Genomic DNA, 14,866 nt, shown 5'->3' on the forward strand with positions numbered 1-14,866 from the left:
GTCCTAGCCAGAGAAATCAGGCAAGAGAAAGAAAGAAAATGTATCCAGAGGAAGAAAAAAAAAAAGAAAGAAAGAAAATATATCCAAATAGGAAGGAAGAAGTTCAAATGATATCCGTTCACTGATGAAATGACACTGTACCTAGAAAACCCTAAAGATTCCTCCCAAAGACTCCTAGACATGAAAAACAATTTCAGCAATGTTTCAGGATAGAAAATCCATGCACAAAAAAATTGATTGCCTTTTTATACACTAACAACACTCAAGCTGAGAACAAAATCAAAAACTCAATTTTATTTATAATTGCCACAAAAAAATTAAATACCTAGTAATACATTTAACCAAGGAGTGAAAGACCTCTACAAGGAGAGCTACAAAACACTGGTGAAAGAAATTGTAGATGACACAAACAGATGGAAAAATATCCCATGTTCATGGATAGGAAGAATCTATATCATTAATTAACTATTGCCCAAAGCAATATACAGATTCAATGCAATTTCTATCAAATTACCAATCTCATTTTTCACAGAATTAGACAAAACAATTCTAAAACTCATATAGAACCTAAAAAGAGCCCAAATAGCCAAAGCAATCCTTAAAAATCTGGAGCAAAAAGAAAACCTGGAGACATCACATTATTCAACTTTAAACTATACTATAAGGCTATAATAATCAAAACAGTATGGTATTGATACTAAAATAGACACACAGACCAATGGAACAGAATAAAGAACTCATAAATAAAGTCATACACCTACAACCAACTGATCTTCAATAACACTGACAATAATAAACAAAAGAGAAAGCACACCCTATTCGATAAATGGTGCTGGGAAAACTAGCTAGTCATATGCCGAAGAATGAAACTGGATCCCAACCTCTCACTATATACAAAAATTAACTCAAGATCAATTAAAAATTTAAATGTACTACTGAAAACTGTGTAAATTCTAGAAGAAAACCTAGGAAAAACTCTCTTGGACATTTGCCTAGGCAAAGAATTTATGATTAGCACCTCCAAAGTAAATGCAACAAAAACATAAATAGACAAATAGGGCATAATTAAACTAAATAACTTCTTCACAGTCAAAGAAACAATCAACAGAGTAAACAGAAAACCTACAGAATGGGAGATATTTGCAAAGTATGCATTTGATAAAGAACTAATATCTACAATCTATAAGGAACTTAAGCAAATCAATAAGAAAAAATTTTTTTAATGAGCAAAGAACATGAACAGACATTTCTCAAAAGAAGATATACAATGGCCAACAAACACATGAAAAAGTAATCAATGGGGGTGGCACCAAGATAGCTGAATAGGAACAGCTCCAGCCTCCAGCTCCCAGCATGAGCGACACAGAAGATGGGTGATTTCTGCATTTCCAACTGAGGTACCGGGTTCATCTCACTGGGGTGTGTCAGTCAGTCAGTGCAGGACAGTGGGTGTAGCCCAATGAGCAAGAGCCAAAGCAGGGTGAGGCATCGCCTCACCTGGGAAGCACAAGGGGGAAGGGAATTCCTTTCCTAGCCAAGGGAAACCTTGACACACAACACCTGGAAAATCAGGTCACTCCCACCCTAATACTGTGCTTTACCAAGGGTCTTAGCAAACAGCACACCAGGAGATTATATCCCATGCCTGGCTCGGAGGGTCCCACGCCCACAGAGCCTCCCTCATTGCTAGCACAGCAGTCTGATATCTAACTGCAAGGCGGCAGTGAGGCTGAGGGAGGGGCACCCACCATTGCTGAGGCTTAAGTAGGTAAACAAAGTGCCTGGAAGCTTGAACTGGGTGGAGCCCACAGCAGCTCAAGGAGGCCTGCCTGCCTCTGTAGACTCCACCTCTGGGGACAGGGCATAGCTAAAGAAAAAAAGCCGCAGAAACCTCTGCAGATGTAAATGTCCCTGTCTGACAGCTTTGAAAAGAGTAGTGATTCTCCCAGCATGGAGGTTGTGATCTGAGAACGGACAGACTGCCTGCTCAAGTGGGTCCCTGACTCCCGAGTAGCCTAACTGGGACAGCCTAACTGGCAGTAGCCTAACTGGAGTGGACCTCAAGCAAACTCCAACAGACCTGCAGCTGAGGGTCCTGACTGTTAGAAGGAAAACTAACAAACAGAAAGGACATCCACACCAAAACCCCATCTGTACGTCACCATCATCAAAGACAAAAGGTAGATAAAATCACAAAGATGGGGGAAAAGCAGGGCAGAAAAACTCAAAATTCAAAAAATCAGAGTGCATCTCCCCCTCTAAAGGAATGCAGCTCCTCACCAGCAACAGAACAAAGCTAGACGGAGAATGACTTTGACGAGTTGAGAGAAGGTTCAGTCAATGAAATTTCTCAGAGCTAAAGGAGGAATGACAAACCCAGCACAAAGAAATTAAAAACTTTGAAATGAAAAAAGATTTGATGAATGGATAACTAGAATAACCAATGCAGAGAAGTCCGTAAACGACCTGATAGAGATGAAAACCATAACACAAGAACTACATGACAAATGCATAAGCTTCAGTAACCAACTCGATCAACTGGAAGAAAGAGTATCAATGATTGAAACTCAAATGAATGAAATGAAGCAAGAAGAGAAGTTTAGAGAAAAAAGAGTAAAAAGAAATGAACAAAGCCTCCAAGAAATATGGGATTATGTGAAAAGACCAAATCTACGTCTGATTGGTGTACCTGAAAGTGACGGGGAGAATGGAACCAAGTTGGAAAACACTCTTCAGGATAATATCCAGGAGAACTTCCCAAACATAGAAAAACAGGCCAAATTCAAATTCAAGAAACACAGAGAACACCACAAAGATACTCCTCAAGAAGAGCAACTCCAAGACACATAATTGGCAGATTCACCAAAGTTGAAATGAAGAAAAAAATCTTAAGGGCAGCCAGAGAGAAAGGTCGGGTTACCCACAAAGGGAAGCCCATCAGACTAACAGCAGATCTCTCGGCAGAAACTCTACAAGCCAGAAGAGAGTGGGGGCCAATATTCAACATTCTTAAAGAAAAGAATTTTCAACCCAGAATTTCATATCCAGCCAAACTAAGTTTCATAAGTGAAGGAGAAATCAAATCCTTTACAGACAAGCAAATGCTGAGAGATTTTGTCACCACCAGGCCTGCCCTACAAGAGGTCCTGAAGAAAGCACTAAACTTGGAAAGAACAACTGGTACTAGTCATTGCAAAAACATGCCAAAATGTAAAGACCATCGATGCTAGGAAGAAACTGCATCAACTAACGAGCAAAATAACCAGCTAACATCATAATGACAGGATCGAATTCACACATAACAATATTAACCTTAAATATAAATGGACTAAATTAAAAATGGTCCAATTAAAAGACAGACTGGCAAATCGGAGAGTCAAGACCCATCAGTTTGCTGCATTCAGGAGACCCATCTCACATGGGGAGACACACATAGACTCAAAATAAAGGGATGGAGGAAGATCTACCAAGCAAATGGAAAACAAAAAAAGGCAGGGGTTGCAATCCTAGTCTGTGATAAAACAGACTTTAAACCAACAAAGATCAAAAGAGACAAAGAAGGCCATTACATAATGGTAAAGGGATCAATTCAACAAGAAGAGCTAACTATCCTAAATATATATGCACCCAATACAGGAGCACCCAGATTCGTAAAGCAAGTCCATAGAGACTTACAGAGAGACTTAGACTCCCACATAATAATAATGGGAGACTTTAACACCCCACTGTCAACATTAGACAGATCAGCGAGACAGAAAGTTAACAAGGATATCCAGGAATTGAATTCATCTCTGCACCAAGCGGACCTAATAGACATCTACAGAACTCTCCATCCCAAATCAACAGAATATATGTTTTTCTCAGCACCACATCACACTTATTCCAAAATTGACCACATAGTTGGAAGTAAAGCACTCCTCAGCAGATGTCAAAGAACAGAAATTATAACAAACTGTCTCTCAGACCACAGTGCAATCAAACTAGAACTTAGGACTAAGAAACCCAATCAAAACCGCTCAACTACATGAAAACTGAACAACTTGCTCCTGAATGACTACTGGGTACCTAACAAAATGAAGGCAGAAATAAAGATGTTCTTTGAAACCAATAAGAACAAAGATGCAACACACCAGAATCTCTGGGACACATTTAAAGCAGTGTGTAGAGGGAAATTTATAGCACTAAATGCCCACAAGAGAAAGCTGGAAATATCTAAAATTGACACGCTAACATCACAATTAAAAGAACTAGAGAAGCAAGAGCAAACACATTCAAAAGACAAAAACCACATGATTATCTCAATAGATGCAGAAAAGGCCTTTGACAAAATTCAACAGCCCTTCATGCTAAAAACTCTCAATAAACTAGCTATTGATGGAACGTATCTCAAAATAATAAGAGCTATTTATGATAAACCCACAGCCAATATCATACTGAATGGGCAAAAACTGGAAGCATTCCCTTTGAAAACTGGCACAAGACAGGGATGCCCTCTCTCACCACTCCTATTCAACATAGTGTTGGAAGTTCTGGCTAAATACCTAATGTAAATGACGAGTTAATGGGTACAACACACCAACATGGCACATGTATACATATGTAACAAACCTGCACGTTGTACACATGTACCCTAGAACATAAAGTACAATAAAATTAAATAAATAAATAAAAAGTAATCAACATCACTAATCATCAGAAAAATACTTATTAAAACAACAATAAGATTGATCTCACATCAGTCAGAATGGCTATAATTAAAAGGTCAAAATATAAGAGATGTTGGTGAGGATGCAGAGAAAAGGGAACATAAATTAGTTCAACCCCGATAGAAAAGAGATGGAGATTTTTCAACGAACTAAAAATGGAGCTACCATTCAACTCAGCAATGCAGCTGTATCAAAAAGACACTTGCACTCATATGTTTATCACTGCAGTATTTACAATAGCAAATTCGTGGAATCAAGTGTTTGTTAACAGTCAATTGGATAAAGAAAATGTGCTACATATACACAATGGAAAAGAATGAAAGCCATAAAAAAGAATAAAAGCATGTCCTTCACAGAAACATTGATGGAACTGAAGAACATTGAACTAAGTGAAATGACTCAGAAGCAGAAAATCAAATACCACATGTTCTCACCTATAAGTGGGAGCTAAACAATGGGTATATATGGACATAAAGATGGAAAAAACAGACACTGGGGACTCCAAAAGGGAGGAGGATGGGAAGGGCTGAGAGTTTAAAAACTACCTATTGGGTACTATGTTCACTATGTGGGTGATGGGTTCACTAGAAGCCCAAACCCCAAACAATACACAATATACCCACATAATACACCTGCACATGTACCCCTGAATTGGTAATATTTTAAAGAGAAAAATAAAAATAACATAAAAAATAATAAGACATTCAGGAGCTATAAAAAACAACTAATATGAAATAAACTTTTATTTTTTTTTTTTTTTTAAAAAGTACCACAAGTGGTCTCAAAGTGTCCTGTATTCAGGTGTTACACCTTCATTTAGTAGCCCAATTGTGATAATCTAGCCTTTATTTTTCATGAATGCACATAGCTTATACTCCCTGCAAAATATTGCTTAGGACTTTTTACATTTTCCTAGTTGTTGGTTATTTTTTTCTCCAGCCTGATTGATACTCCGTGCTTCTCCATCGTTTTTCTCTGAAAATCTTATAATTACTTTCTCATCCTATTTATTAATAAGTTCTTAATAGTCCATTTTGCTGCACAAAGAGTATATACAAGTACCTTTAAAAACATTTACGAACCAGGCACAGTGGCTCACGCCAGCAATCCCAGCACTTCGGCAGGCCGAGGTGGGAGGATCACCTGAGGTCAGGAGTTCAAGAGCAGCCTGGCCAACATGGTGAAACCGCCTCTCTACTAAAAAATACAAAAAATTAGCTGGGTATGGTGGCGGGCGCCTGTAATCCCAGCTACTCAGGAGGCTGAGGCAGGAGAATCGGTTGAACCCGGGAGACAGAGTTTGCAGTGAGATTGTGCCATTGCACTCCAGCCTGGGCAACAAGAACGAAACTCCATCCCAAAAAAAGAAAATTTACATACATCCCAGGCAGGGATGGTCGTTTTTAACACACTATTTGGCCTGAAAATAAGATAAAGCAATGCAGTGAAGAAAAGACTTTAATATTCAATATCACAATATCACTACTGCTAATATCTACTAGACATGCTTCCTCACAAGGGCCTCTCAACACCATTTCCCTCTTCAATTCCTGGCTAGCCACCTTGTTACTGAGTCCTGTTTGTTTCCTTCTTTTACAAGCATTGGGTTTAACCCAGTAAAAATATATGGGTACATAACTTCAAAGTATTTCTCTTTAAAAGTATGGTTCTTTCCAGAAGAGTGAGTCTACCCTCAAAATGGATGCCAGCTTCTACTCTTAGAACTATAAGGAAAAAAATGCGGCCGGGCGCGGTGGCTCAAGCCTGTAATCCCAGCACTTTGGGAGGCCGAGACGGGCGGATCACGAGGTCAGGAGATCGAGACCATCCTGGCTAACACGGTGAAACCCCGTCTCTACTAAAAAATACAAAAAAAAAAACCTAGCCGGGCGCGGTGGCGGGCGCCTGTAGTCCCAGCTACTCGGGAGGCTGAGGCAGGAGAATGGCGTGAACCCGGGAGGCAGAGCTTTCAGTGAGCTGAGATCCGGCCACTGCACTCCAGCCTGGGCGGCAGAGCGAGACTCCGTCTCAAAAAAAAAAAAAAAAAAAATGCAAGGGTCCTCTATCACGCCAGTGATTTAGAAATACTAGAATTCAGCACCTTTTCACATGTATTTGTTATCCGCTTCAGGAAAAACAGGTATGTCATAAGAAAAAGATCCTTGAAACATCTTTACCTATCCAATGAAATGTTTGGTGGTGAAAGAAAATCTCTTTAGACAAACCTTCATAACATATTATCAATCAAAGCATACTGCCTTGCTATTATCAACCAAAGCATACTGTCTCCAAAAATAATAATTTTGACTCCAATTGTTTGTCATATTTCACATGCATTTACTGGATGCCAATACCATTTTTTTCTAAGATAGAGAAGTTTCTAACATACCAAATAATGTTTAAAGCTAGATTAACCCAACAATCAAGTCTCACAGAACTAAAAGCATCTAATTCACCACCTGATGCTTAAATATCCTCCAAAACATCCATAACAGGTTGTTATCTATCTTTCTTGCACACCTCTAATAATGGGAAGCTCATCTCTTCTGCGGGAATCTAGTTTTAACTGTCAAAAACTGCTTATATGAATCCAAAATCTATTCTTTTGTGTGTATATTTTCCACTTTTTGTTTTTAGTTGTATTATTTGAAACAATTACCACTTGAGTTTATTTTTAGAACTAAAATTAGAACTACAGTTTGTATTTTAGAGTAGACCTACAGTTAGCAAAGATCATTTCATTCATTCGTTCAACAAATATATAAGAGCCTACAGTCCTCTAGGTAATGATAAACAACGTGAGCATTCGTGTTTGAGATGGAATCTGAATCCAGACCTTTTTTATTCTAAAAGCCATCTCTTATTTTTTGTTTTCTGGTACTATCCAGATTCTTTTCAACTTGGAGATTACAATCTATTTGGTTTCACAGTATCTGAACTTTTTTAATTTCTATAGAGTCTGCTACCTTTTCCAAATTAATCTTCCTAATTCATGGTGTTCATCATCACCAACAATTCAAAAACTTACCTTGACTTTCCAACTAAGATGTGAACCCTTTGACCTGATACTAATGTCCCCCCACAAAACAACTATCACCTAAAAGTCCAGATTATCTTCTAGGGTAATCCCATTCACTCTGTGGTTTCAATGCATCATCAATAAACTGGTGAATCCAAATCTATAGGCCTCATCCCAGATTTCTCTCCGGGGCATGTTATGGTAGCATTTTATCTAAATGCAGAAAGTAAAACACATGTCTTTCACGCACCATGATAACTTATACTACACTGTCTTCCTGCTACTTTCCCACTATGAAAAGAAATGTTACCCCCGCTCTTTTGATAATTTCCAAAATGCCTAAACTAACCTGCAAAGTTGTCTAAGATCTAGATCCTAAAAAACTCTTTAGCCTCATATTTCACAAAATTTCACTTCTCCCAACTGTTCTTTATCCTATGTTCAAACAAAATGGAGCTTCTTTTAATTTTTAGAGTATACCATCTTCCCCTATCACCCCCCTCCTCTCTCTCTAGAAAAGGAAGAGCAAATGGAGAATTTTTGAGGGACAAAGAATAGCACAGCATATGCAGAGGGTAGGGAACTCTTACTTCTCTTGCTTAATTGCTGTTATCCTTCTCCCAGAATCTCCTGAAGATGTCATTCCTGACCCCTAGTCTGAGTTAAGCAGTCTTCCTGTGTGCTCTGATAACATCCTATATCTCCCTTAATACAGCACTTATCACACATTATTGCAATCACGTGTTTAATTATGCCTACCAAACAGCAAGCATCTTAAGAATAAGCACCATATCTCTCTTGTTAATCACTGTGATTCCAGAATTTAGTCCAGTACCTGGCATTTTTTTTAACCCCCCCAAAATTTTTTTTTAATTATACTTTAAGTTCTAGGGTACATGTGCACAACGTGCAGGTTTGTTACATATGTATACTTGTGCCATGTTGGTGTGCTGCACCCATCAACTCGTCAGCACCCATCAACTCATCATTTACATCAGGTATAACTCCCAATGCCATTCCTCCCCGCTCCCCCCTTCCCATAATAGGCCCTGGGGTGTGATGTTCCCCTTCACAAGTCCAAGTGATCTCATTGTTCAGTTCCCACCTATGAGTGAGAACATGTGGTGTTTGGTTTTCTGTTCTTGCAATAGTTTGCTGAGAATGATGGTTTCCAGCTGCATCCATGTCCCTACAGAGGACATGAACTCATCATTTTTTATGGCTGCACAGTATTCCATGGTGTATGTGTGCCACATTTTCTTAATCCAGTCTGTCACTGATGGACATTTGGGTTGATTCCAGTCTTTGCTATTGTGAATAGTGCCGCAATAAACATATGTGTGCATGTGTCTTTATAGCAGCATGATTTATAATCCTTTGGGTATATACCCAGTAATGGGATGGCTGGGTCATATGGTATTTCTAGTTCTAGATCCCTGAGGAATTGCCATACTGTTTTCCACAATGGTTGAACTAGTTTACAGTCCCACCAACAGTGTAAAAGTGTTCCTATTTCTCCACATCCTCTCCAGCACCTGTTGTTTCCTGACTTTTTAATGATTGCCATTCTAACTGGCGTGAGATGGTATCTCATTGTGGTTTTGATTTGCATTTCTCTGATGGCCAGTGATGATGAGCATTTTTTCATGTGCCTGTTGGCTATATGCATGTCTGCTTTTGAGAAATGTCTGTTCATATCCTTTGCCCACTTTTTGATGGGGTTGTTTTTTTCTCATAGATTTGTTTGAGTTCTTTGTAGGTTCTGGATATTAGCCCTTTGTCATATGAGTAGATTGCAAAAATTTTCTCCCATTCTGTAGGTTGCCTGTTCACTCTGATGGTAGTTTCTTTTGCTGTGCAGAAGCTCTTTAGTTTAATGAGATCCCATTTGTCAATTATGGCTTTTGTTGCCATTGCTTTTGGTGTTTTGACATGAAGTCCTTGCCCATGGCTATGTCCTGAATGGTATTTCCTAGATTTTCTTCTAGGATTTTTATGGTTTTAGGTCTAACATTTAAGTCTCTAATCTATCTTGAATTAATTTTCCTATAAGGAGTAAGGAAAGGATCCAGTTTCAGCTTTCTACTTATGGGTAGCCAATTTTCCCAGCACCATTTATTAAATAGGGAATCCTTTCCCCATTTCTTGTTTTTCTCAGGTTTGTCAAAGATCAGATGGCTGTAGATGTGTGGTATTATTTCTGAGGGCTCTGTTCTGTTCCATTGGTCTATATCTCTGTTTTGGTACCAGTACCATGCTATTTTGGTTACCATAGCCTTGTAGTACAGTTTGAAGTCAGGTAGCGTGATGCCTCCAGCTTTGTTCTTTTGACTTAGGATTGTCTTGGAGATGTGGGCTCTTTTTTGGTTCCATATGAACTTTAAAGCAGTTTTTTCCAATTCTGTGAAGAAAGTCATTGGTAGCTTAATGGGGATGGCATTGAATCTATAGATTACCTTGGGCAGTATGGCCATTTTCATGATATTGATTCTTCCTATCCATGAGCATGATATGTTCTTCCATTTGTTAATGGGGATGGCACTGAATCTATAAATTACCTTGGGCAGTATGACCATTTTCACAATATTGATTCTTCCTATCCATGAGCATGGAATGTTCTTCCATTTGTTTGTGTCCTCTTTTATTTCACTAAGCAGTGGTTTGTAGTTCTCCTTGAAGAGGTCCTTTACATCCCTTGTAAGTTGGATTCCTAGGTATTTTATTCTCTTTGAAGCAATTGTGAATGGAAGTTCATTCATGATTTGGCTCTCTGTTTGTGTATTACTGGTGTATAAGAATGCTTGTGATTTTTGCACATTGATTTTGTATCCTGAGACTTTGCTGAAGTTGCTTATCAGCTTAAGGAGATTTTGGGCTGAGATGATGGGGTTTTCTAAATAGACAATCATGTCATCTACAAACAGGGACAATTTGACTTCTTCTTTTCCTAACTGAATACCCTTGATTTCTTTCTCTTGCCTGACTGCCCTAGCCAGAACTTCCCACACTATGTTGAATAGGAGCGGTGAGAGAGGGCATCCCTGTCTTTTGCCAGTTTTCAAAGGGAATGCTTCCAGTTTTTGCCCATTCAGTATGATATTGGCTGTGGGTTTGTCATAAATAGCTCTTATTATTTTGAGATACGTTCCATCATTACCAAATTTATTGAGAGTTTTTAGCATGAAGGGCTGTTGAATTTTGTCAAAGGCCTTTTCTGCATCTATGGAGATAATCATGTGGTTTTTGGCTTTGGTTCTGTTTATATGCTGGAGTAATTTATTGATTTGCATATGCTGAACCAGCCTTGCATCCCAGGGATGAAGCCCACTTGATCATGGTGGATAAGCTTTTTGATGTGCTGCTGGATTCGGTTTGCCAGTATTTTATTGAGGATTTTTGCATCGATGTTCATCAGGGATATTGGTCTAAAATTCTCTTTTTTTTTGTTGTGTCTCTGCCAGGCTTTGGTATCAGGATGATGTTGGCCTCATAAAATGAGTTGGGGAGGATTCCTTCTTTTTCTGTTGATTGGAATAGTTTCAGAAGGAATGGTACCAGCTCCTCCTTGTACCTCCGGTAGAATTCAGCTGTGAATCCATCTGGTCCTGGACTTTTTTTGGTTGGTAGGCTATTAATTATTGCCTCAATTTCAGAGCCTGCTATTGGTCTATTCAGGGATTCAACTTCTTCCTGGTTTAGTCTTGGGAGATTGTAAGTGTACAGGAAATTATCCATTTCTTCTAGGTTTTCTAGTTTATTTGCATAGAGGTGTTTATAGTATTCACTGATGGTAGTTTGTATTCCCGTGGGGTTGGTGGTGATATCCCCTTTATCATTTTTAATTGCGTCAATTTGATTCTTCTCTCTTTTCTTCTTTATTAGTCTTGCTAGCGGTCTGTCAATTTTGTTGATCTTTTCAAAAAATCAGCTCCTGGATTCATTGATTTTTTGGAGGGTTTTTTGTGTCTCTATCTCCTTCAGTTCTGCTTTGATCTTAGTTATTTCTTGCCTTCTGCTAGCTTTTGAATGTGTTTGCTCTTGCTTCTCTAGTTCTTTTAATTGTGATGTTAGGGTGTCAATTTTAGATCTTTCCTGCTTTCTCTTGTGGGCTTTTAGTGCTGTAGATTTCCCACTACACACCGCTTTAAATGTGTCCCAGAGATTCTGGTATGTTGTATCTTTGTTCTCATTGGTTTCAAAGAACATCTTTATTTCTGCTTTCATTTCGTTATGTACCCAGTAGTCATTCAGGAACAAGTTGTTCAGTTTCCATGTAGTTGAGCAGTTTTGATTGCTTTTCTTAGTCCTGAGTTCTAGTTTGATTGCACTGTGGTCAGAGAGACAATTTGTTATAATTTCTGTTCTTTGACATCTGCTGAGGAGTGCTTTACTTCCAACTATGTGGTCAATTTTCTAAGAAGTGCAATGTGGTGCTGAGAAGAATGTATATTCTGTTGATTGGGTTGGAGAGTTCTGTAGATGTCTATTAGGTCCGCTTGGTGCAGAGTTGACTTCAATTCCTGGATATCCTTGTTAACTTTCTGCCTCGTTGATCTATCTAATGTTGACAGTGGGGTGTTGAAGTCTCCCATTATTATTGTATGGGAGTCTAAGTCTCTTTGTAAGTCTCTATGGACTTGCTTTATGAATCTGGGTGCTCCTGTATTGGGCGCATATATATATTTAGGATAGTTAGCTCTTCCTGTTGAATTGATCCCTTTACCATTATGTAATGGCCTTCTTTGTCTCTTTTGATCTTTGATGGTTTAAAGTCTGTTTTATCAGAGACTAGGATTGCAACCCCTTCTTTTTTGTTCTCCATTTGCTTGGTAGATCTTCCTCCATCCCCTTATTTTGAGCTTATGTGTGTCTCTGCATGTGAGATGGGTCTCCTGAATACAGCAAACTGATGGATCTTGACTCTTTATCCAGTTTGCCAGTCTGTGTCTTTTAATTGGACCATTTAGTCCATTTATATTTATGGTTAATATTGTTATGTGTGAACTGGATCCTGTCATTGTGATATTAGCTGGTTATTTTGCTCGTTAGTTGATGCAGTTTCATCCTAGCATCGATGGTCTTTACATTTTGGCATGTTTTTGCAATGGCTGGTACCAGTTGTTCCTTTCCATGTTTAGTGCTTCCTTCAGGATCTCTTGTAGGGCAGGCCTGCTGGTGACAAAATCTCTCAGCATTTGCTTGTCTGTAAAGGATTTGATTTCTCCTTCACTTATGAAACTTAGTTTGGCTGGATATGAAATTCTGGGTTTAAAATTCCTTTCTTTAAGAATGTTGAATTTTGGCCCCCACTCTCTTCGGGCTTGTAGAGTTTCTGCCGAGAGATCTGCTGTTAGTCTGATGGGCTTCCCTTTGTGGATAACCTGATTTTTCTCTCTGGCTGCCCTTAACAGTTTTTCCTTCATTTCAACTTTGGTGAATCTGACAATTATGTGTCTTGGAGTTACTCTTCTCGAGGAGTATCTTTGTGGCATTCTTTGTATTTCCTGAAATTGAATGTTGGCCTGCCTTACTAGGTTGGGGAAGTTTTCCTGGATGATATCTTGAAGAGTGTTTTCCAACTTGGTTCCATTTTCCCCCTCACTTTCAGGCACACCAATGAGATGTAGAATTGGTCTTTTCACATAATCCCATATTTCTTGGAGGTTTTGTTCACTTCTTTTTCCTTTTTTTTCTCTAGACTTCTCTTCTCCCTTCATTTCATTCATTTGGTCTTCAATCATTGATACTCTTTCTTCCAGTTGATCGAGTCAGTTACTGAAGCTTGTGCATTTTTCACGTATTTCTCGTGTCATGGTTTTTATCTCTGTCAGTTCATTTATGGCCTTCTCTGCATTGATTATTCTAGTTGTCCATTCTTCCATTCTTTTTTCATGATTTTTAGTTTCTTTGAGCTGGATACGTAGTTCCTCCTTTAGCTCTGAGAAGTTTGATCGACTGAAGCCGCCTTCTCTCAACTTGTCAAAGTCATTCTCCATCCAGCTTTGATCTGTTGCTGGCGATGAGCTGCGTTCCTTTGGAGGGGGAGATGTGCTCTGATTTTTTTAATTTTTTGAATTTCCAGCTTTTCTGCCCTGCTTTTTCCCCATCTTTGTGGTTTTATCTGCCTTTGGTCTTTGATGCTGCTGACATACTGATGGGGTTTTGGTGTGGGTGTTCTTTCTGTTTGTTAGTTTTCCTTCTAACAGTCAGGACCCTTAGCTGTAGGTCTGTTGGAGTGTGCTTGAGGTCCACTCCAGACCCTGTTTGCCTGGGTATCAGCAGCGGAGGCTGCAGAAGATAGAATATTGCTGAACAGCGAGTGCTGCTGTCTGATTCTTGCTCTGGAAGCTTTGTCTCAGGGGTGTACCCCACTGTGTGAGGTGTGAGGTGTTGGTCTGCACCTAGTGGGGGATGTCCCCCAGTTAGGCTACTCAGGGGTCAGGGACCCACTTGGGCAGACTGTCTGTTCTCAGATCTCAGCCTCCATGCTGGGAGATCCACTGCTCTCTTCAAAACTGTCAGACAGGGACATTTACATCTGCAGAGGTTTCTGCTGCTTTTTTTTTTTGCTATGCCCTGTCCCCAGAGGTGGAGTCTACAAAGACAGGCAGGCCTCCTTGAGCTGCGATGGGCTCCACCCAGTTCGAGTTTCCCAGAGGCTTTGTTTACCTACTTAAGTCTCAGCAATGGGGGGCACCCCACCCTCAGCCTTGCTGCCGCCTTGCAGTTAGATCTCAGACTGCTGTGCTAGCAGTGAGGGAGGCTCGGTGGGCGTGGGACCCTCTGGGCCAGGTGTGGGATATAATCTCCTGGTGTACCATTTGCTAAGATCTTAGTAAAGCGCAGTATTAGGGTGAGTGACCCGATTTTCCAGGTGTTGTGTGTGTCAGTTTCTAAAGGGATTCCCCTCCCCCTTGCACTTCCCAGGTGAGGTGATGCCTCGCCCTGCTTCAGCTCTCACTGGTCGGGCTGCACTAGCTGACCAGCACCAATTGTCCAGCACTCCCCAGTGAGATGAACCCGGTACCTCACTTGAAAATGCAGAAATCACCTCTCTTGTGTCACTTGCACTGGGAGCTGGAGGCTGGAGCTGTTCCTATTCGGCCATCTTGTTCACATCCTGCATATTTTTAACCACTCA

The sequence above is a fragment of the Chlorocebus sabaeus genome, chromosome 12 (assembly GCF_047675955.1).
Source record: "Chlorocebus sabaeus isolate Y175 chromosome 12, mChlSab1.0.hap1, whole genome shotgun sequence".
Taxonomy (NCBI): Eukaryota; Metazoa; Chordata; class Mammalia; order Primates; family Cercopithecidae; genus Chlorocebus; species Chlorocebus sabaeus.